Raw genomic sequence first — 23067 nt, forward strand, 5'->3', positions numbered from 1 at the left:
GACTATAGCTACACCAATGACCCAGCTTTCTTAGTTAGACTACAATGGACTGTTATTACTTAGTTCAACTTCAGTACCAGTAAAAGAAATATATATTATTAGCACCTGAAAATGTGGATTAAAGCTGTTTTGTACCAGTGACTCAGCTTCACTAGTTAGAATTCAGTGGAATGATGAGACTATCAATATTATCATCTTCTTTTAGCAGAAGATGCTTTATTATTAAGAGTGGCTTATTTCTACCAGTAAACCCGGAAGGATTATTAATTATTATTACTCCCAAGGATTATTACTGTCATTTGATTTGTTTTTTCTTTCTTTTTTTGTGTGTTTGCTGTGTGATTGTATTGTAATTGTTTCTCATGTACAACGCTTTGAATGTCTTGTTACTGAAAAGCACTTTATAAATAAACTTACCTTCTGTAAATATGACCTGATCTGGTGGATTAACAGACAGATGTTTGCAGATGTTTTTACCCCATGGAGGGTTCCCCAGGTCTTTAAAGTGAGTGGTGGCAGAAACCAGATCGGTCTCGATCTTCAGGTTCATCTCTCCGTTCAGGTTGGCCTCGACTACCTGGAAAACACAGAAACTCACCCTGAAGATGTTTCCTTCACCTCACGTTGATCTATAATATTCCAGGACATTAAACCCATTTGGACGAGGAGAAGAGACTCAGATTTTCTGGAATAAAACGAGTCATAAAAGCCTAAAAAGGAGGAACAAATGTTGCTTTCTTGTGAATTATGAAAATCAGAGGCTTGGTTATAAATATTAGTGCTGCAGAATTACAGAAAATAAACTCATGACCCGTTAAATGAGTCCAGATGTTTAAAAATGATCCAGTCTAAAAGCTTCTGGAAGTAACTCTGCAATCTTCTCCTCATCCTGCTTTAGTTCTGCATCAATCCTGATCCAATCTGGGATCCAATCTGGGATCCAATCTGGGATCAGTCTCCTCTCCTTGAGTCCCAGCTCTCTTATCAAACAGAAACCCAAGTTTTGTATGTTCTAATAGAACCCTGCAGGTTCTGGACTCTCCAGACTGGATCTTTACTGAGATCAAATCCATTCAAGACATTTCAGGTGTTTCAGTTAGAGTCTAACCAGCTGCTGTTAAATATGGAATAAAACCAAAGACAGGGCAGTTATTTAAAGCAAACACAGGATTTGTGGATGGACCTTTTGGACCGATGACGCTACATGGATCAGAGGGTTTTGACCCGTTATGGACGCTGTTCTAAAAGGAGTTATTGGAAACCGTGCAGCTGAGCAGTGAGACGTTGGAGGATCGTGGAGCGCAGCGCAACACACCCATCAGAAGCGGTAGGAGACGCTGACACACGGTGTGTGTTTGGTACATTGGAATCTATGTCAAAGAGCAGCTGGGTTGAACTACATAAGTGCTGAATAAAAACTGTTGTAGTGACAAATTATAATATGATTGCATAGGCGGAAATCTTGGGGGGACGGAGGGGGTTTGTTCCCCCTTCCATAAAGATGTTCCCCCCAATAATCATTGTAAATACCTAAACATTTTTAAATGATAATATAGTAATATTTCATAAAAGCTCAGCTAAAGTGATCCAAGTTAGATAGAACGTAAAAAAAGTTTCCTAATTATTCAAAGATCTCGACACCCCGATCCCACAAAGTGGTTCGGTCCACATGCTGTTTCCAACGCCTGCCGTCATCAGAGCGGGTCACACCCGCTCGATGAGGAAACTGGACCAATGTATAAAAGCAAGTAAGTCCCCGGTGGACCGCTGGCTTAGTCAGCCCAAGAACCACCAGAACCACGAGCTGAACCACCAGAACCACGAGCTGAACCACCGGAACCACGAGCTGAACCACCGGAACCACGAGCTGAACCACCGGAACCACGAGCTGAACCACCAGAACCACGAGCTGAACCACCGGAACCACGAGCTGAACCACCAGAACCACAAGCTGAACCACCAAAACCATGAGCTGAACCACCAGAACCACGAGCTGAATCACCAGAACCAGGAGCTGAACCACGAGCTGAACCACCAGAACCACGAGCTGAACCACCAAAACCATGAGCTGAACCACCAGAACCACGAGCTGAATCACCAGAACCAGGAGCTGAACCACGAGCTGAACCACCAGAACCATGAGCTGAACCACCAAAACCACGAGCTGAACCACCGGAACCACGAGCTGAACCACCAAAACCACGAGCTGAATCACCAGAACCAGGAGCTGAACAACGAGCTGAACCACCAGAACCATGAGCTGAATCACCAGAACCAGGAGCTGAACAACGAGCTGAACCACCAGAACCATGAGCTGAACCACCAGAACCATGAGCTGAACCACCAAAACCACGAGCTGAACCACCGGAACCATGAAGAAGAGCGGAGATTAGAAAAAAACTAACTTATTAAAAACTAAACATTCACAAAATAAGAAATGCCTTGTCTCTATTAGTGCCCCATAAATGAAATCTACAAGCAGCAGTAGGTGGTGGTCCAGTCTGGTAGGAACAACCGGGACACTTTTTCTCCCCGGTCCGCGCCTGCTGAGAGGACAGATTTTTCAAAAACCTGTCAGGATGTTATTGTCAGATATAAACCTAATTCATATTTTACTAACATTTTAGATTTGGTCCCTGAGATCCAGATTTTGAAATGTAAATGTTTTGTAGTAATGTTTGGTTTGACAGATATCTCATTTATTTTTAAGTTTTGATTGGTAAAATATTTGATATAAAACATTGTTCTGCTTCTTTGAGAAAAAAATACTTTTTATAATAATAATAATTACTTTCTGAAATGTTTCTGTTTAGTTTCCCCCCCAAAAATAAAAGTGGATTTTCTAGCTCAGGTGAAAGTCCCTCTGCTCTCTAGTCCTCATCATGACCCTGATGATATTCAAAGTGAACCTCCACCTCATGTCTTGCTGGGTGAATCAGTGATTATCTGTAACTTACAATTAGTCCATCCTGAGTCAGCATTCAGGTTTCACCGCTATTTTCGTCTGGGTTAAACCGCTCTGCTTCCACCTGTTCCTGAACACACCAGCCTCCCTCTCTCTGGTTGGCTCCATGGTTGCTCTAAAATGAACCCTGTTGGAGGCGCTCAGTGTAACGTTTCAGGTAATGAAGGAGGCAGGTCGACCTGGAGTGAACTGCTGTTCTGGACTTCTCCAGAATGGAGTCCGTCTCTGCCTGTGCAACTAAGTATTATTTGTTTCTCCTTTTAACTCATGGTCAGGTTAGGTGGAGCGGGAGGTGATTATATGGAACATTAATGAAATAATCTGATTGTTTTTAAATAAAAATGAAGTCCAATAACATTTTGTGGCTGCATCTTTTAATACTTCTACATTTCTTCTATCCAGAAGTCCGGGGCTGTTCAGAAAACCTCCGGGGTGGAAGCAGGTCTAACTCCTGGTTGGAAACTTCATGAATTTGAGGAATTTACATTTTATGTTAACTTTTTTCTTTGACTTATATTGATAACTATGAAGGAGAGTTAAATATGTTTCTTAGAATTCTGATTAATATTTATAGTTTTATTTCATAAGAAAACGTTTTGTCTTTCTGTTAACACAAATGTGTCAATTTATAGAAATAAGTTTGAACCTTATAAATTATATGGACATACATAGAAAAACAGCGTTGACTTAGATGAATGGTGTGTGTGTAAGAGTCCTGAAGAGCAGACTGAATTCAACTGACTTGATGAGATGATGTACCTGTGTAAGGATACAGTAATTAAACTAAATGTTTTAGAAAAAGGAAATATTAACTTGATCTGAAAGATGACATATAGAGCATTTGGACAATTTGACTGGAATAATAAAAAAACTCGCTGGAATGCTGGAGAACCATCAGGAACTATCTGCCTCATCTGTTTTCTTGTGTTTCATTATTAGACATTGTCAGCATGTTACTGGGCACCAGACGCAGGACCAGTAACAGATTAGGTTTGTTTTATTTCTTCTAAGATCTAGTGTTAATATTTTGGCATTTAGTTGAACTTCTAGAGTATCTAAAGACACCACACATATATTTGTGAGCCACACTCCCTGGTCTCAGAACAGTGAAAGGAAAAAGCTCTTCAGTGAGTTTGTGTGGCTCTTAAAAGAGCCTTTGTGGTTTGAGGCCTGCTGTGGACAGTGTTTTAGGCTCTCTCACCGCGGATGAGGTGGGCCAGCTGGATGTCTTTGGGCATGATGGTGACCCTCTTGGCATGGATGGTGCACAGGTTGGTGTCCTCTAACAGGCGCACCAGGTAGGGCTCGCTGGCCTCCTGCAGAACCATGGTGGAACTCTGGAAGGTGGTCGGTCTTGAAGTCCTGAGCGATTTATCGGACCAGCCGCTGGAAGGACAGCTGCGGACCAGCAGCTCCATGGACTTCTGGTGGTGCCGGATCTCTCTCAGAACCATATTTACACCCTATTTTGTGATCATTTCTATTTTAACCATGATGTCATTGGTCAGATTTTATTTTTTAGACTTCAGAGTCAGTAAAGAGTCACCAGAAACAGTTTGGTTCAAGTATTTAGTCTTTCACTACAAGTTAGAGATACGGTCACAATAACTGATAACAGCCGTCGTATTCTGTGAACGCATTTATTTGAAATGACCTAAATATGTCCGTGTAAAAAAGCACAGATAAGTGTCAACACCAAAAAACTATGTTCAAATATCTTTTAATAATAATGATGTGCATGGACACTGTTACTGTTGTTCTCTCATCAGGTTAGAGTTGATTTTAGGTACAATCATTTTTTATTTAAGTGACATTTTTAACAGACGATCGACTTTTCCTTTTGTTTCTTTTTTTGCGCCTGTTAATCACAGAATATTTAGGTTATGGTCCTCTGTTCCTCTGAACAAGCAGCAACTATTTAACAGCTTAATACTTCTCCATTCATCTGCCATTTATGAGCCAAATAAAAACTCGTATTTTCATTTTCTCCTCATTTCAGAATGAACTGAGTTTTCAATAGAAGATTGCAGCTGTTTAATCTCTTTCTCCTGCTTAAACATGAGAACAATAGAGGCATTGAGTGACTGAAGGGGGTCCTTCTCACTCTCAACAGTCACATCTGCCACTAAAACATGGACCCTTTTTCGTTTTTCCTCCTTTAAATTAGACAATATTTCTCTGAGCTGCACACATTTCTCCTGACTGCAGAGGATCCAGTGAAACTCTTGTGACCAAGTTAAGAAATATTCTTAGTCCTTTTCCTTTTTCACTGTAAAACCTGATAAGTTAGTTGAAATCAAACAACTGCCTTAAACCATTTAAGTCTAGTAACTTAAACAAGTCAGTTTAAAAAATGCTCCACCCACGCACATTCGTGGGTGGAGAGGAGATTATGACATCACAGTGGTTCTTTGCCTTTATGACCCTGTAACGGAATAATCCTTTCCTTCTGGCACTTTCCTTGTGAGAGACAGACGTACTTTGGTGAGAGAAAACGATATAGTTTGTGAGAATAACGATATAGTTTGTGAGAATAACAATATAGTTTGCGATTAGTCGATAATCCTAGAGTTTGCTTTACCAATCAGTGCAAACTAAAGAAGCCATGAACGCCTCCATCAGTTCAAAAGCTTGAGCAGTCCCAGTTATTTCTGTGGACAAGATCATACCGATGATCGCAAACTTTATTTGCTCCATCTCATTGGATCAGAACATGGATTTGGCCTTAGGACAACCCGATGATGACACCAAATCCAAGTTAAAGGAGCTGCTATTGAACCTCCTGGAGGAATATAGCACCTTTGTTCTGAACAAAATCCACAAGAGACGCATGAGTTGTGAAGGACATATCTGGTGTGCATCATCACATCACATTTGTGGCAAAAGAAGGTCGAGGCAGACAATCGAGGCAGACAATCGCGACAGCGAAGTGTAGCTGGATTGCTCCCACACTGCTGGCATATGTGTGCTGACACACTTTGTTGAGCTGCCATAGTGTTCACCAAATGGGGTCTTTCTGCCCTCCAACTCTCTGAAAAGAGACTTTTCCTTGTGCTCCAGTTTAAGGAAGCCAGAGGAGCTACTGGTAGTGATGGTTCATTAACCTGGCCTGCAGAATCATTCACTGAGCTCTGGAGTTCTTGTAGAAAAGACTCTGAAAAAAAAAAAAAAGCAGGCAGGTCAGAACCCTGCCAGTCTGCTTGGAACACCCCCATTCTGCCTGTAAAAAGGAAAGTTATAGGTAACTGCAAAATGGCCCACGATTTACAATAAAATAACAGCTCTGACAGCTGACTAGCTGAACACTACAGGGATGTCTTCTTGTTCACTTATAGGAATCAGCAACTGAGAGACACCAGGTTGCCTCAAGATTTTGCCTTATCTCCGGGTCAGGTTCTCAAATCAGGTTCTCAAACAGCAGCTCCAGGACTGCATGTTGCCAGCGGAGGTGGTTTCTGATTACAGCACGAACAGCAACCGCGTGTATTGAAGCTACCAACTTTATTCTTTTACATCTTACAAAAAAAAAAAAGATTTCGAAGTGAGTAAAATGAAAAACAGATTGAAGAATACAGGTTACTTTTTAGGATTTCAATAACAGGAACCCATATTGTTTCTGCAAAAAAATCTGCCATTTTACATCATCCCAAACAAAGATTTGTTGTCATTTTTGGGTTAGACTGCCAATAGCAGAAACTATGTCCCTGAGTACACTGGTTTGACAGCACCACTGAGTCTTTTGGTAAAAAAGCAGGGTTGGAGAAATCTTAATGCATCACTGAATTGGAACACAGACGCCAGGAATCGTTCATTTAGTTTAAACAGCTGCGGTAGTTTGCTGCATAATTGCTCTTTCAGGATTACTGTCTGCCTTTTTATTTAGATGTTTCTGTAACAACAATGTTGTTTCAGCGAAAAGGGGGATATAGAGGTGATTCAGTATGTTAGCTGTATGCTAGATAATATGGAAAAAGACATGTTGATATGAAACAATGGTTGAGAAGTGGATTTGTGATTGCAGCACAGAAGCTAATCAAACATAAAAATTAAATGAGATTCATGGCTCGAGCTTTGTTGTTGCCTAAACAGTAGCAGGTTATGCACGCAGCTTCAATATAGTAAGTGTTGAAGCTGAGAACTTTGAACATCTAAACCTGGAAAAAATCAAACAGCATCACAAAAGGGGTTCTCCACTTGAGGAACTTACTGTGTGGAAGAGAAAAGGCCCTGGTGATAAAAGTTGTGAAGCCACCAAACATGAGAGAACACATTTCGGAAGAGGGACATGGAACATCACATGTAGGTATTTTGCAGGTGCCTATCAATCCAGAACAATGGTGGCACCCATATTTAAAAGATATGGTGAGAGAGAAGATCAGGAACTGTTCTATTTGTGGACAATTTAATCCAAAACCTACTGTGCATCCATTTCCAGGTAAGTTTAAAACTACACCCCACCTGGGAAGGAGATCATCATTGACTACACAGACATGGTATCCACAGCAAGAGCATATAGATACAGGTTGGTCTGTGTGGATGGATATTCAGGATGGCCTGAGGCATGGCCCACAAGAAAGGAACACAGTAAGTATTTGGTAAAATGTTTAATTAATCATTATATTCCCAGACATGGCTTCCCGGAAAAGATAAGGTCTGATAATGGAACTCATTTCAGGAGCAAAGATCTGCAACAGGTGGAGCAAATGTTGGGACTAAAACATGCTTTGGGTACAGTACATCAGCCTCAATCACAGGGCAAAGTTGAAAGAATGAACCAAACATTGAAAACAAAATTGGCTAAAATCTGTGCACAGACCAAATTAAATTGAGTGGATGCTTTGCCAGAGGCTTTAATGTATGTCAGGATGTCTGGTTAATCAGTCCACAGGTTACACCTCACATGAACTACAGACTGGGACCAGCACAGCGGATACCAGGACAAACAGGTGAATTTGCACAATTATCTTCTAACACGTTCTTTAATGAGTTGCAGACCCTAGCAGCAGAGTTCTCCAGAGGACCTGAGGGAACAAGAGGCCCCCCTGTGGTACCAGGAGTCAACTGGGTGTCGCTCAAAGTCATCAAGCCAGGAACCCAGGTTCACAGGCCCGTTCCAAGTCCTGGAAAGAACATCTCATGTGGTTCGTCTGAGAGGAAAAGGAGAAATCTGGTATCATTGGAGCCAGTCTGCACCAGCTGAAGAGCCTACAAAGTCACAAGCACCAGAGGTGTCATAAAGGGGCATAATAAATCCCCTGGAGGCTCACCGGTGTGATCGCACTGAGCTGAAGAGGATTTATCCACTCCAGAGACTTTTTATTTAGTTTTCAAGATTAAGAGAAGAGGATTTATCCACTCCAGATACTTTTTCTTTTAGTTTTCAAGACTAAAAGAAGAGGATTTATCCACTCCAGAGACTTTTCTTTTAGTTTTCAAGATTAAAAGAAGAGGATTTATCCACTCCAGAGACTTTTTCTTTTAGTTTTCAAGATTAAAAGAAGAGGATTTATCCACTCCAGAGACTTTTTCTTTTAGTTTTCAAGATTAAGAGAAGAGGATTTATCCACTCCAGAGGCTTTTCTTTTAGTTTTCAAGATTAAAAGAAGAGGATTTATCCACTCCAAATACTTTTTCTTTTAGTTTTCAAGATTAAGAGAAGAGGATTTATCCACTCCAGAGATTTTTTCTTTTAGTTTCAGGATTAAAAGAAGAGGATTTATCCACTCCAGAGACCTTTTGTTTTAGTTTTCGAGATTAAAAGAAGAGGATTTATCCACTCCAGAGACTTTTTCTGTTAGTTTCAGGTTTAAAAGAAGAGGATTTATCCACTCCAGAGACTTTTTATTTAGTTTTCAAGATTAAGAGAAGAGGATTTATCCACTCCAGATACTTTTTCTTTTAGTTTTCAAGACTAAAAGAAGAGGATTTATCCACTCCAGAGACTTTTCTTTTAGTTTTCAAGATTAAAAGAAAAGGATTTATCCACTCCAGAGACTTTTCTTTTAGTTTTCAAGATTAAAAGAAGAGGATTTATCCACTCCAGAGACTTTTTCTTTTAGTTTTCAAGATTAAGAGAAGAGGATTTATCCACTCCAGAGATTTTTTCTTTTAGTTTCAGAATTAAAAGAAGAGGATTTATCCACTCCAGATACTTTTCTTTTAGTTTTCGAGATTAAAAGAAGAGGATTTATCCACTCCAGAGACTTTTCTTTTAGTTTTCAAGATTAAAAGAAGAGGATTTATCCACTCCAGATACTCTTCTTTTAGTTTTCAAGATTAAAAGAAGAGGATTTATCCACTCCAGAGACTTTTTCTTTTAGTTTTCAAGATTAAGAGAAGAGGATTTATCCACTCCAGAGACTTTTCTTTTAGTTTTCAAGATTAAAAGAAGAGGATTTATCCACTCCAAAGACTTTTTCTTTTAGTTTTCAAGATTAAGAGAAGAGGATTTATCCACTCCAGAGATTTTTTCTTTTAGTTTCAGTATTAAAAGAAGAGGATTTATCCACTCCAGAGACCTTTTGTTTTAGTTTTTGAGATTAAAAGAAGAGGATTTATCCACTCCAGAGACTTTTTCTGTTAGTTTCAGGTTTAAAAGAAGAGGAGACAAGTCAGTTTAAAAAATGCTCCACCCACGCACATTCGTGGGTGGAGAGGAGATTATGACATCACAGTGGTTCTTTGCCTTTATGACCCTGTAACGGAATAATCCTTTCCTTCTGGCACTTTCCTTGTGAGAGACAGACGTACTTTGGTGAGAGAAAACGATATAGTTTGTGAGAATAACGATATAGTTTGTGAGAATAACAATATAGTTTGTGAGAATAACAATATAGTTTGCGATTAGTCGATAATCCTAGAGTTTGCTTTACCAATCAGTGCAAACTAAAGAAGCCATGAACGCCTCCATCAGTTCAAAAGCTTGAGCAGTCCCAGTTATTTCTGTGGACAAGATCATACCGATGATCGCAAACTTTATTTGCTCCATCTCATTGGATCAGAACATGGATTTGGCCTTAGGACAACCCGATGATGACACCAAATCCAAGTTAAAGGAGCTGCTATTGAACCTCCTGGAGGAATATAGCACCTTTGTTCTGAACAAAATCCACAAGAGACGCATGAGTTGTGAAGGACATATCTGGTGTGCATCATCACATCACATTTGTGGCAAAAGAAGGTCGAGGCAGACAATCGAGGCAGACAATCGCGACAGCGAAGTGTAGCTGGATTGCTCCCACACTGCTGGCATATATGTGTGCTGACACACTTTGTTGAGCTGCCATAGTGTTCACCAAATGGGGTCTTTCTGCCCTCCAACTCTCTGAAAAGAGACTTTTCCTTGTGCTCCAGTTTAAGGAAGCCAGAGGAGCTACTGGTAGTGATGGTTCATTAACCTGGCCTGCAGAATCATTCACTGAGCTCTGGAGTTCTTGTAGAAAAGACTCTGAAAAAAAAAAAAAAAGCAGGCAGGTCAGAACCCTGCCAGTCTGCTTGGAACACCCCCATTCTGCCTGTAAAAAGGAAAGTTATAGGTAACTGCAAAATGGCCCACGATTTACAATAAAATAACAGCTCTGACAGCTGACTAGCTGAACACTACAGGGATGTCTTCTTGTTCACTTATAGGAATCAGCAACTGAGAGACACCAGGTTGCCTCAACATTTTGCCTTATCTCCGGGTCAGGTTCTCAAATCAGGTTCTCAAACAGCAGCTCCAGGACTGCATGTTGCCAGCGGAGGTGGTTTCTGATTACAGCACGAACAGCAACCGCGTGTATTGAAGCTACCAACTTTATTCTTTTACATCTTACAAAAAAAAAAAAAGATTTCGAAATGAGTAAAATGAAAAACAGATTGAAGAATGCAGGTTACTTTTTAGGATTTCAAAACAGGAACCCATATTGTTTCTGCAAAACAATCTGCCATTTTACATCATCCCAAACAAAGATTTGTTGTCATTTTTGGGTTAGACTGCCAATAGCAGAAACTATGTCCCTGAGTACACTGGTTTGACAGCACCACTGAGTCTTTTGGTAAAAAAGCAGGGTTGGAGAAATCTTAATGCATCACTGAATTGGAACACAGACGCCAGGAATCGTTCATTTAGTTTAAACAGCTGCGGTAGTTTGCTGCATAATTGCTCTTTCAGGATTACTGTCTGCCTTTTTATTTAGATGTTTCTGTAACAACAATGTTGTTTCAGCGAAAAGGGGGATATAGAGGTGATTCAGTATGTTAGCTGTATGCTAGATAATATGGAAAAAGACATGTTGATATGAAACAATGGTTGAGAAGTGGATTTGTGATTGCAGCACAGAAGCTAATCAAACATAAAAATTAAATTAGATTCATGGCTCGAGCTTTGTTGTTGCCTAAAAAGGAGCAGGTTATGCATGCAGCTTCAATATAGTAAGTGTTGAAGCTGAGAACTTTGAACATCTAAACCTGGAAAAAATCAAACAGCATCACAAAAGGGGTTCTCCACTTGAGGAACTTACTGTGTGGAAGAGAAAAGGCCCTGGTGATAAAAGTTGTGAAGCCACCAAACATGAGAGAACACATTTCGGAAGAGGGACATGGAACATCACATGTAGGTATTTTGCAGGTGCCTATCAATCCAGAACAATGGTGGCACCCATATTTAAAAGATATGGTGAGAGAGAAGATCAGGAACTGTTCTATTTGTGGACAATTTAATCCAAAACCTACTGTGCATCCATTTCCAGGTAAGTTTAAAACTACACCCCACCTGGGAAGGAGATCATCATTGACTACACAGACATGGTATCCACAGCAAGAGCATATAGATACAGGTTGGTCTGTGTGGATGGATATTCAGGATGGCCTGAGGCATGGCCCACAAGAAAGGAACACAGTAAGTATTTGGTAAAATGTTTAATTAATCATTATATTCCCAGACATGGCTTCCCGGAAAAGATAAGGTCTGATAATGGAACTCATTTCAGGAGCAAAGATCTGCAACAGGTGGAGCAAATGTTGGGACTAAAACATGCTTTGGGTACAGTACATCAGCCTCAATCACAGGGCAAAGTTGAAAGAATGAACCAAACATTGAAAACAAAATTGGCTAAAATCTGTGCACAGACCAAATTAAATTGAGTGGATGCTTTGCCAGAGGCTTTAATGTATGTCAGGATGTCTGGTTAATCAGTCCACAGGTTACACCTCACATGAACTACAGACTGGGACCAGCACAGCGGATACCAGGACAAACAGGTGAATTTGCACAATTATCTTCTAACACGTTCTTTAATGAGTTGCAGACCCTAGCAGCAGAGTTCTCCAGAGGACCTGAGGGAACAAGAGGCCCCCCTGTGGTACCAGGAGTCAACTGGGTGTCGCTCAAAGTCATCAAGCCAGGAACCCAGGTTCACAGGCCCGTTCCAAGTCCTGGAAAGAACATCTCATGTGGTTCGTCTGAGAGGAAAAGGAGAAATCTGGTATCATTGGAGCCAGTCTGCACCAGCTGAAGAGCCTACAAAGTCACAAGCACCAGAGGTGTCATAAAGGGGCATAATAAATCCCCTGGAGGCTCACCGGTGTGATCGCACTGAGCTGAAGAGGATTTATCCACTCCAGAGACTTTTTATTTAGTTTTCAAGATTAAGAGAAGAGGATTTATCCACTCCAGATACTTTTTCTTTTAGTTTTCAAGACTAAAAGAAGAGGATTTATCCACTCCAGAGACTTTTCTTTTAGTTTTCAAGATTAAAAGAAGAGGATTTATCCACTCCAGAGACTTTTTCTTTTAGTTTTCAAGATTAAAAGAAGAGGATTTATCCACTCCAGAGACTTTTTCTTTTAGTTTTCAAGATTAAGAGAAGAGGATTTATCCACTCCAGAGACTTTTCTTTTAGTTTTCAAGATTAAAAGAAGAGGATTTATCCACTCCAAAGACTTTTTCTTTTAGTTTTCAAGATTAAGAGAAGAGGATTTATCCACTCCAGAGATTTTTTCTTTTAGTTTCAGGATTAAAAGAAGAGGATTTATCCACTCCAGAGACCTTTTGTTTTAGTTTTCGAGATTAAAAGAAGAGGATTTATCCACTCCAGAGACTTTTTCTGTTAGTTTCAGGTTTAAAAGAAGAGGATTTATCCACTCCAGAGACTTTTTATTTAGTTTTCAAGATTAAGAGAAGAGGATTTATCCACTCCAGATACTTTTTCTTTTAGTTTTCAAGACTAAAAGAAGAGGATTTATCCACTCCAGAGACTTTTCTTTTAGTTTTCAAGATTAAAAGAAAAGGATTTATCCACTCCAGAGACTTTTCTTTTAGTTTTCAAGATTAAAAGAAGAGGATTTATCCACTCCAGAGACTTTTTCTTTTAGTTTTCAAGATTAAGAGAAGAGGATTTATCCACTCCAGAGATTTTTTCTTTTAGTTTCAGAATTAAAAGAAGAGGATTTATCCACTCCAGATACTTTTCTTTTAGTTTTCGAGATTAAAAGAAGAGGATTTATCCACTCCAGAGACTTTTCTTTTAGTTTTCAAGATTAAAAGAAGAGGATTTATCCACTCCAGATACTCTTCTTTTAGTTTTCAAGATTAAAAGAAGAGGATTTATCCACTCCAGAGACTTTTTCTTTTAGTTTTCAAGATTAAGAGAAGAGGATTTATCCACTCCAGAGACTTTTCTTTTAGTTTTCAAGATTAAAAGAAGAGGATTTATCCACTCCAAAGACTTTTTCTTTTAGTTTTCAAGATTAAGAGAAGAGGATTTATCCACTCCAGAGATTTTTTCTTTTAGTTTCAGTATTAAAAGAAGAGGATTTATCCACTCCAGAGACCTTTTGTTTTAGTTTTTGAGATTAAAAGAAGAGGATTTATCCACTCCAGAGACTTTTTCTGTTAGTTTCAGGTTTAAAAGAAGAGGAGACAAGTCAGTTTAAAAAATGCTCCACCCACGCACATTCGTGGGTGGAGAGGAGATTATGACATCACAGTGGTTCTTTGCCTTTATGACCCTGTAACGGAATAATCCTTTCCTTCTGGCACTTTCCTTGTGAGAGACAGACGTACTTTGGTGAGAGAAAACGATATAGTTTGTGAGAATAACGATATAGTTTGTGAGAATAACAATATAGTTTGTGAGAATAACAATATAGTTTGCGATTAGTCGATAATCCTAGAGTTTGCTTTACCAATCAGTGCAAACTAAAGAAGCCATGAACGCCTCCATCAGTTCAAAAGCTTGAGCAGTCCCAGTTATTTCTGTGGACAAGATCATACCGATGATCGCAAACTTTATTTGCTCCATCTCATTGGATCAGAACATGGATTTGGCCTTAGGACAACCCGATGATGACACCAAATCCAAGTTAAAGGAGCTGCTATTGAACCTCCTGGAGGAATATAGCACCTTTGTTCTGAACAAAATCCACAAGAGACGCATGAGTTGTGAAGGACATATCTGGTGTGCATCATCACATCACATTTGTGGCAAAAGAAGGTCGAGGCAGACAATCGAGGCAGACAATCGCGACAGCGAAGTGTAGCTGGATTGCTCCCACACTGCTGGCATATATGTGTGCTGACACACTTTGTTGAGCTGCCATAGTGTTCACCAAATGGGGTCTTTCTGCCCTCCAACTCTCTGAAAAGAGACTTTTCCTTGTGCTCCAGTTTAAGGAAGCCAGAGGAGCTACTGGTAGTGATGGTTCATTAACCTGGCCTGCAGAATCATTCACTGAGCTCTGGAGTTCTTGTAGAAAAGACTCTGAAAAAAAAAAAAAAAGCAGGCAGGTCAGAACCCTGCCAGTCTGCTTGGAACACCCCCATTCTGCCTGTAAAAAGGAAAGTTATAGGTAACTGCAAAATGGCCCACGATTTACAATAAAATAACAGCTCTGACAGCTGACTAGCTGAACACTACAGGGATGTCTTCTTGTTCACTTATAGGAATCAGCAACTGAGAGACACCAGGTTGCCTCAACATTTTGCCTTATCTCCGGGTCAGGTTCTCAAATCAGGTTCTCAAACAGCAGCTCCAGGACTGCATGTTGCCAGCGGAGGTGGTTTCTGATTACAGCACGAACAGCAACCGCGTGTATTGAAGCTACCAACTTTATTCTTTTACATCTTACAAAAAAAAAAAAAGATTTCGAAATGAGTAAAATGAAAAACAGATTGAAGAATGCAGGTTACTTTTTAGGATTTCAAAACAGGAACCCATATTGTTTCTGCAAAACAATCTGCCATTTTACATCATCCCAAACAAAGATTTGTTGTCATTTTTGGGTTAGACTGCCAATAGCAGAAACTATGTCCCTGAGTACACTGGTTTGACAGCACCACTGAGTCTTTTGGTAAAAAAGCAGGGTTGGAGAAATCTTAATGCATCACTGAATTGGAACACAGACGCCAGGAATCGTTCATTTAGTTTAAACAGCTGCGGTAGTTTGCTGCATAATTGCTCTTTCAGGATTACTGTCTGCCTTTTTATTTAGATGTTTCTGTAACAACAATGTTGTTTCAGCGAAAAGGGGGATATAGAGGTGATTCAGTATGTTAGCTGTATGCTAGATAATATGGAAAAAGACATGTTGATATGAAACAATGGTTGAGAAGTGGATTTGTGATTGCAGCACAGAAGCTAATCAAACATAAAAATTAAATTAGATTCATGGCTCGAGCTTTGTTGTTGCCTAAAAAGGAGCAGGTTATGCATGCAGCTTCAATATAGTAAGTGTTGAAGCTGAGAACTTTGAACATCTAAACCTGGAAAAAATCAAACAGCATCACAAAAGGGGTTCTCCACTTGAGGAACTTACTGTGTGGAAGAGAAAAGGCCCTGGTGATAAAAGTTGTGAAGCCACCAAACATGAGAGAACACATTTCGGAAGAGGGACATGGAACATCACATGTAGGTATTTTGCAGGTGCCTATCAATCCAGAACAATGGTGGCACCCATATTTAAAAGATATGGTGAGAGAGAAGATCAGGAACTGTTCTATTTGTGGACAATTTAATCCAAAACCTACTGTGCATCCATTTCCAGGTAAGTTTAAAACTACACCCCACCTGGGAAGGAGATCATCATTGACTACACAGACATGGTATCCACAGCAAGAGCATATAGATACAGGTTGGTCTGTGTGGATGGATATTCAGGATGGCCTGAGGCATGGCCCACAAGAAAGGAACACAGTAAGTATTTGGTAAAATGTTTAATTAATCATTATATTCCCAGACATGGCTTCCCGGAAAAGATAAGGTCTGATAATGGAACTCATTTCAGGAGCAAAGATCTGCAACAGGTGGAGCAAATGTTGGGACTAAAACATGCTTTGGGTACAGTACATCAGCCTCAATCACAGGGCAAAGTTGAAAGAATGAACCAAACATTGAAAACAAAATTGGCTAAAATCTGTGCACAGACCAAATTAAATTGAGTGGATGCTTTGCCAGAGGCTTTAATGTATGTCAGGATGTCTGGTTAATCAGTCCACAGGTTACACCCCACATGAACTACAGACTGGGACCAGCACAGCGGATACCAGGACAAACAGGTGAATTTGCACAATTATCTTCTAACACGTTCTTTAATGAGTTGCAGACCCTAGCAGCAGAGTTCTCCAGAGGACCTGAGGGAACAAGAGGCCCCCCTGTGGTACCAGGAGTCAACTGGGTGTCGCTCAAAGTCATCAAGCCGGGAACCCAGGTTCACAGGCCCGTTCCAAGTCCTGGAAAGAACATCTCATGTGGTTCGTCTGAGAGGAAAAGGAGAAATCTGGTATCATTGGAGCCAGTCTGCACCAGCTGAAGAGCCTACAAAGTCACAAGCACCATAGGTGTCATAAAGGGGCATAATAAATCCCCTGGAGGCTCACCGGTGTGATCGCACTGAGCTGAAGAGGATTTATCCACTCCAGAGACTTTTTATTTAGTTTTCAAGATTAAGGGAAGAGGATTTATCCACTCCAGATACTTTTTCTTTTAGTTTTCAAGACTAAAAGAAGAGGATTTATCCACTCCAGAGACTTTTCTTTTAGTTTTCAAGATTAAAAGAAGAGGATTTATCCACTCCAGAGACTTTTCTTTTAGTTTTCAAGATTAAAAGAAGAGGATTTATCCACTCCAGAGACTTTTTCTTTTAGTTTTCAAGATTAAGAGAAGAGGATTTATCCACTCCAGAGATTTTTTCTTTTAGTTTCAGGATTAAAAGAAGAGGATTTATCCACTCCAGATACTTTTCTTTTAGTTTTCGAGATTAAAAGAAGAGGATTTATCCACTCCAGAGACTTTTCTTTTAGTTTTCAAGATTAAAAGAAGAGGATTTATCCACTCCAGAGACTTTTCTTTTAGTTTTCAAGATTAAAAGAAGAGGATTTATCCACTCCAGAGACTTTTCTTTTAGTTTTCAAGATTAAAAGAAGAGGATTTATCCACTCCAAAGACTTTCTTTTAGTTTTCAAGATTAAGAGAAGAGGATTTATCCACTCCAGAGACTTTTCTTTTAGTTTTCAAGATTAAAAGAAGAGGATTTATCCACTCCAAAGACTTTTTCTTTTAGTTTTCAAGATTAAGAGAAGAGGATTTATCCACTCCAGAGACTTTTCTTTTAGTTTTCAAGATTAAAAGAAGAGGATTTATCCACTCCAAAGACTTTTTCTTTTAGTTTTCAAGATTAAGAGAAGAGGATTTATCCACTCCAGAGATTTTTTCTTTTAGTTTCAGGATTAAAAGAAGAGGATTTATCCACTCCAGAGACCTTTTGTTTTAGTTTTCGAGATTAAAAGAAGAGGATTTATCCACTCCAGAGACTTTTTCTGTTAGTTTCAGGTTTAAAAGAAGAGGAGACAAGTCAGTTTAAAAAATGCTCCACCCACGCACATTCGTGGGTGGAGAGGAGATTATGACATCACAGTGGTTCTTTGCCTTTATGACCCTGTAACGGAATAATCCTTTCCTTCTGGCACTTTCCTTGTGAGAGACAGACGTACTTTGGTGAGAGAAAACGATATAGTTTGTGAGAATAACGATATAGTTTGTGAGAATAACAATATAGTTTGCGATTAGTCGATAATCCTAGAGTTTGCTTTACCAATCAGTGCAAACTAAAGAAGCCATGAACGCCTCCATCAGTTCAAAAGCTTGAGCAGTCCCAGTTATTTCTGTGGACAAGATCATACCGATGATCGCAAACTTTATTTGCTCCATCTCATTGGATCAGAACATGGATTTGGCCTTAGGACAACCCGATGATGACACCAAATCCAAGTTAAAGGAGCTGCTATTGAACCTCCTGGAGGAATATAGCACCTTTGTTCTGAACAAAATCCACAAGAGACGCATGAGTTGTGAAGGACATATCTGGTGTGCATCATCACATCACATTTGTGGCAAAAGAAGGTCGAGGCAGACAATCGAGGCAGACAATCGCGACAGCGAAGTGTAGCTGGATTGCTCCCACACTGCTGGCATATATGTGTGCTGACACACTTTGTTGAGCTGCCATAGTGTTCACCAAATGGGGTCTTTCTGCCCTCCAACTCTCTGAAAAGAGACTTTTCCTTGTGCTCCAGTTTAAGGAAGCCAGAGGAGCTACTGGTAGTGATGGTTCATTAACCTGGCCTGCAGAATCATTCACTGAGCTCTGGAGTTCTTGTAGAAAAGACTCTGAAAAAAAAAAAAAAAGCAGGCAGGTCAGAACCCTGCCAGTCTGCTTGGAACACCCCCATTCTGCCTGTAAAAAGGAAAGTTATAGGTAACTGCAAAATGGCCCACGATTTACAATAAAATAACAGCTCTGACAGCTGACTAGCTGAACACTACAGGGATGTCTTCTTGTTCACTTATAGGAATCAGCAACTGAGAGACACCAGGTTGCCTCAACATTTTGCCTTATCTCCGGGTCAGGTTCTCAAATCAGGTTCTCAAACAGCAGCTCCAGGACTGCATGTTGCCAGCGGAGGTGGTTTCTGATTACAGCACGAACAGCAACCGCGTGTATTGAAGCTACCAACTTTATTCTTTTACATCTTACAAAAAAAAAAAAAAGATTTCGAAGTGAGTAAAATGAAAAACAGATTGAAGAATACAGGTTACTTTTTAGGATTTCAATAACAGGAACCCATATTGTTTCTGCAAAAAAATCTGCCATTTTACATCATCCCAAACAAAGATTTGTTGTCATTTTTGGGTTAGACTGCCAATAGCAGAAACTATGTCCCTGAGTACACTGGTTTGACAGCACCACTGAGTCTTTTGGTAAAAAAGCAGGGTTGGAGAAATCTTAATGCATCACTGAATTGGAACACAGACGCCAGGAATCGTTCATTTAGTTTAAACAGCTGCGGTAGTTTGCTGCATAATTGCTCTTTCAGGATTACTGTCTGCCTTTTTATTTAGATGTTTCTGTAACAACAATGTTGTTTCAGTGAAAAGGGGGATATAGAGGTGATTCAGTATGTTAGCTGTATGCTAGATAATATGGAAAAAGACATGTTGATATGAAACAATGGTTGAGAAGTGGATTTGTGATTGCAGCACAGAAGCTAATCAAACATAAAAATTAAATTAGATTCATGGCTCGAGCTTTGTTGTTGCCTAAAAAGTAGCAGGTTATGCACGCAGCTTCAATATAGTAAGTGTTGAAGCTGAGAACTTTGAACATCTAAACCTGGAAAAAATCAAACAGCATCACAAAAGGGGTTCTCCACTTGAGGAACTTACTGTGTGGAAGAGAAAAGGCCCTGGTGATAAAAGTTGTGAAGCCACCAAACATGAGAGAACACATTTCGGAAGAGGGACATGGAACATCACATGTAGGTATTTTGCAGGTGCCTATCAATCCAGAACAATGGTGGCACCCATATTTAAAAGATATGGTGAGAGAGAAGATCAGGAACTGTTCTATTTGTGGACAATTTAATCCAAAACCTACTGTGCATCCATTTCCAGGTAAGTTTAAAACTACACCCCACCTGGGAAGGAGATCATCATTGACTACACAGACATGGTATCCACAGCAAGAGCATATAGATACAGGTTGGTCTGTGTGGATGGATATTCAGGATGGCCTGAGGCATGGCCCACAAGAAAGGAACACAGTAAGTATTTGGTAAAATGTTTAATTAATCATTATATTCCCAGACATGGCTTCCCGGAAAAGATAAGGTCTGATAATGGAACTCATTTCAGGAGCAAAGATCTGCAACAGGTGGAGCAAATGTTGGGACTAAAACATGCTTTGGGTACAGTACATCAGCCTCAATCACAGGGCAAAGTTGAAAGAATGAACCAAACATTGAAAACAAAATTGGCTAAAATCTGTGCACAGACCAAATTAAATTGAGTGGATGCTTTGCCAGAGGCTTTAATGTATGTCAGGATGTCTGGTTAATCAGTCCACAGGTTACACCCCACATGAACTACAGACTGGGACCAGCACAGCGGATACCAGGACAAACAGGTGAATTTGCACAATTATCTTCTAACACGTTCTTTAATGAGTTGCAGACCCTAGCAGCAGAGTTCTCCAGAGGACCTGAGGGAACAAGAGGCCCCCCTGTGGTACCAGGAGTCAACTGGGTGTCGCTCAAAGTCATCAAGCCAGGAACCCAGGTTCACAGGCCCGTTCCAAGTCCTGGAAAGAACATCTCATGTGGTTCGTCTGAGAGGAAAAGGAGAAATCTGGTATCATTGGAGCCAGTCTGCACCAGCTGAAGAGCCTACAAAGTCACAAGCACCAGAGGTGTCATAAAGGGGCATAATAAATCCCCTGGAGGCTCACCGGTGTGATCGCACTGAGCTGAAGAGGATTTATCCACTCCAGAGACTTTTTATTTCGTTTTCAAGATTAAGAGAAGAGGATTTATCCACTCCAGATACTTTTTCTTTTAGTTTTCAAGACTAAAAGAAGAGGATTTATCCACTCCAGAGACTTTTCTTTTAGTTTTCAAGATTAAAAGAAGAGGATTTATCCACTCCAGAGACTTTTCTTTTAGTTTTCAAGATTAAAAGAAGAGGATTTATCCACTCCAGAGACTTTTTCTTTTAGTTTTCAAGATTAAGAGAAGAGGATTTATCCACTCCAGAGATTTTTTCTTTTAGTTTCAGGATTAAAAGAAGAGGATTTATCCACTCCAGATACTTTTCTTTTAGTTTTCGAGATTAAAAGAAGAGGATTTATCCACTCCAGAGACTTTTCTTTTAGTTTTCAAGATTAAAAGAAGAGGATTTATCCACTCCAGATACTTTTCTTGTAGTTTTCAAGATTAAAAGAAGAGGATTTATCCACTCCAGAGACTTTTTCTTTTAGTTTTCAAGATTAAGAGAAGAGGATTTATCCACTCCAGAGACTTTTCTTTTAGTTTTCAAGATTAAAAGAAGAGGATTTATCCACTCCAAAGACTTTTTCTTTTAGTTTTCAAGATTAAGAGAAGAGGATTTATCCACTCCAGAGATTTTTTCTTTTAGTTTCAGGATTAAAAGAAGAGGATTTATCCACTCCAGAGACCTTTTGTTTTAGTTTTCGAGATTAAAAGAAGAGGATTTATCCACTCCAGAGACTTTTTCTGTTAGTTTCAGGTTTAAAAGAAGAGGATTTATCCACTCCAGAGACTTTTCTTTTAGTTTTCAAGATTAAAGGAAGAGGATTTATCCACTCCAGAGACCTTTTCTTTTAGTTTTCAAGATTAAAAGAAGAGGATTTATCCACTCCAGAGACTTTTTCTGTTAGTTTCAGGTTTAAAAGAAGAGGATTTATCCACTCCAGAGACCTTTTCTTTTAGTTTTCAAGATTAAGAGAAGAGGATTTATCCACTCCAGAGACCTTTTCTTTTAGTTTTCAAGATTAAAAGAAGAGGATTTATCCACTCCAGAGACTTTTTCTGTTAGTTTCAGGTTTAAAAGAAGAGGATTTATCCACTCCAGAGACCTTTTCTTTTAGTTTTCAAGATTAAAAGAAGAGGATTTATCCACTCCAGATACTTTTTCTGTTAGTTTCAGGTTTAAAAGAAGAGGATTTATCCACTCCAGAGACTTTTTCTTTTAGTTTTCAATATTAAGAGAAGAGGATTTATCCACTCCAGAGACTTTTCTTTTAGTTTTCAAGATTAAAAGAAGAGGATTTATCCACTCCAAAGACTTTTTCTTTTAGTTTTCAAGATTAAGAGAAGAGGATTTATCCACTCCAGAGATTTTTTCTTTTAGTTTCAGGATTAAAAGAAGAGGATTTATCCACTCCAGAGACCTTTTGTTTTAGTTTTCGAGATTAAAAGAAGAGGATTTATCCACTCCAGAGACTTTTTCTGTTAGTTTCATGTTTAAAAGAAGAGGATTTATCCACTCCAGAGACCTTTTCTTTTAGTTTTCGAGATTAAAAGAAGAGGATTTATCCACTCCAGAGATTTTTCTTTTAGTTTTCGAGATTAAAAGAAGAGGATTTATCCACTCCAGAGACTTTTCTTTTAGTTTTCGAGATTAAAAGAAGAGGATTTATCCACTCCAGAGACTTTTCTTTTAGTTTTCGAGATTAAAAGAAGAGGATTTATCCACTCCAGAGACTTTTTCTTTTAGTTTCAGGATTAAAAGAAGAGGATTTATCCACTCCAGAGACTTTTTCTGTTAGTTTCAGGTTTAAAAGAAGAGGATTTATCCACTCCAGAGACTTTTCTTTTAGTTTTCAAGATTAAAAGAAGAGGATTTATCCACTCCAGAGACCTTTTCTTTTAGTTTTTGAGATTAAAAGAAGAGGATTTATCCACTCCAGAGATTTTTCTTTTAGTTTTCAAGATTAAAAGAAGAGGATTTATCCACTCCAGAGACTTTTCTTTTAGTTTTCGAGATTAAAAGAAGAGGATTTATCCACTCCAGAGACTTTTTCTTTTAGTTTCAGGTTTAAAAGAAGAGGATTTATCCACTCCAGAGACTTTTTCTTTTAGTTTCAGGATTAAAAGAAGAGGATTTATCCACTCCAGAGACTTTTTCTTTTGGTTTTCAAGAGGATTTATCCACTACAAGGAGTCATTCGATTCAACTAATCAACAGATAGATTCAGGATTGGAAATTGGAACATATTTGACTCTTGATTTTGATTGTGTGATCATTGAATGTGGTGTTTTTCTTTTCCTG

The 23067-nt window shown here is 39.3% G+C and overlaps 3 long non-coding RNA genes and 1 pseudogene across 3 annotated transcripts; 3 read left to right on the top strand and 1 right to left on the bottom strand.

Moving 5' to 3' along the window:
- Nucleotides 1-3100: 3100 nt before the first annotated feature.
- On the bottom strand, nt 3101-8368 carry LOC124858181 (annotated as a pseudogene).
- Nucleotides 8369-10894: 2526 nt separating this feature from the next.
- Nucleotides 10895-12478, top strand: LOC124858190. Its single transcript, XR_007035764.1, has 2 exons — nt 10895-11558; nt 11695-12478. It is a non-coding gene; the product is annotated as an uncharacterized LOC124858190 (long non-coding RNA).
- Nucleotides 12479-15188: 2710 nt separating this feature from the next.
- Nucleotides 15189-16257, top strand: LOC124858191. The gene is made up of 2 exons (XR_007035765.1): nt 15189-15852; nt 15989-16257. It is a non-coding gene; the product is annotated as an uncharacterized LOC124858191 (long non-coding RNA).
- A 2147-nt stretch (nt 16258-18404) lies between these two features.
- On the top strand, nt 18405-20677 carry LOC124858189. Its single transcript, XR_007035763.1, has 2 exons — nt 18405-19757; nt 19894-20677. It is a non-coding gene; the product is annotated as an uncharacterized LOC124858189 (long non-coding RNA).
- The last annotated feature ends 2390 nt before the right edge of the window (nt 20678-23067 follow it).

The sequence above is a fragment of the Girardinichthys multiradiatus genome, chromosome 21 (genome assembly GCF_021462225.1).
Source record: "Girardinichthys multiradiatus isolate DD_20200921_A chromosome 21, DD_fGirMul_XY1, whole genome shotgun sequence".
NCBI lineage: Eukaryota > Metazoa > Chordata > Actinopteri > Cyprinodontiformes > Goodeidae > Girardinichthys > Girardinichthys multiradiatus.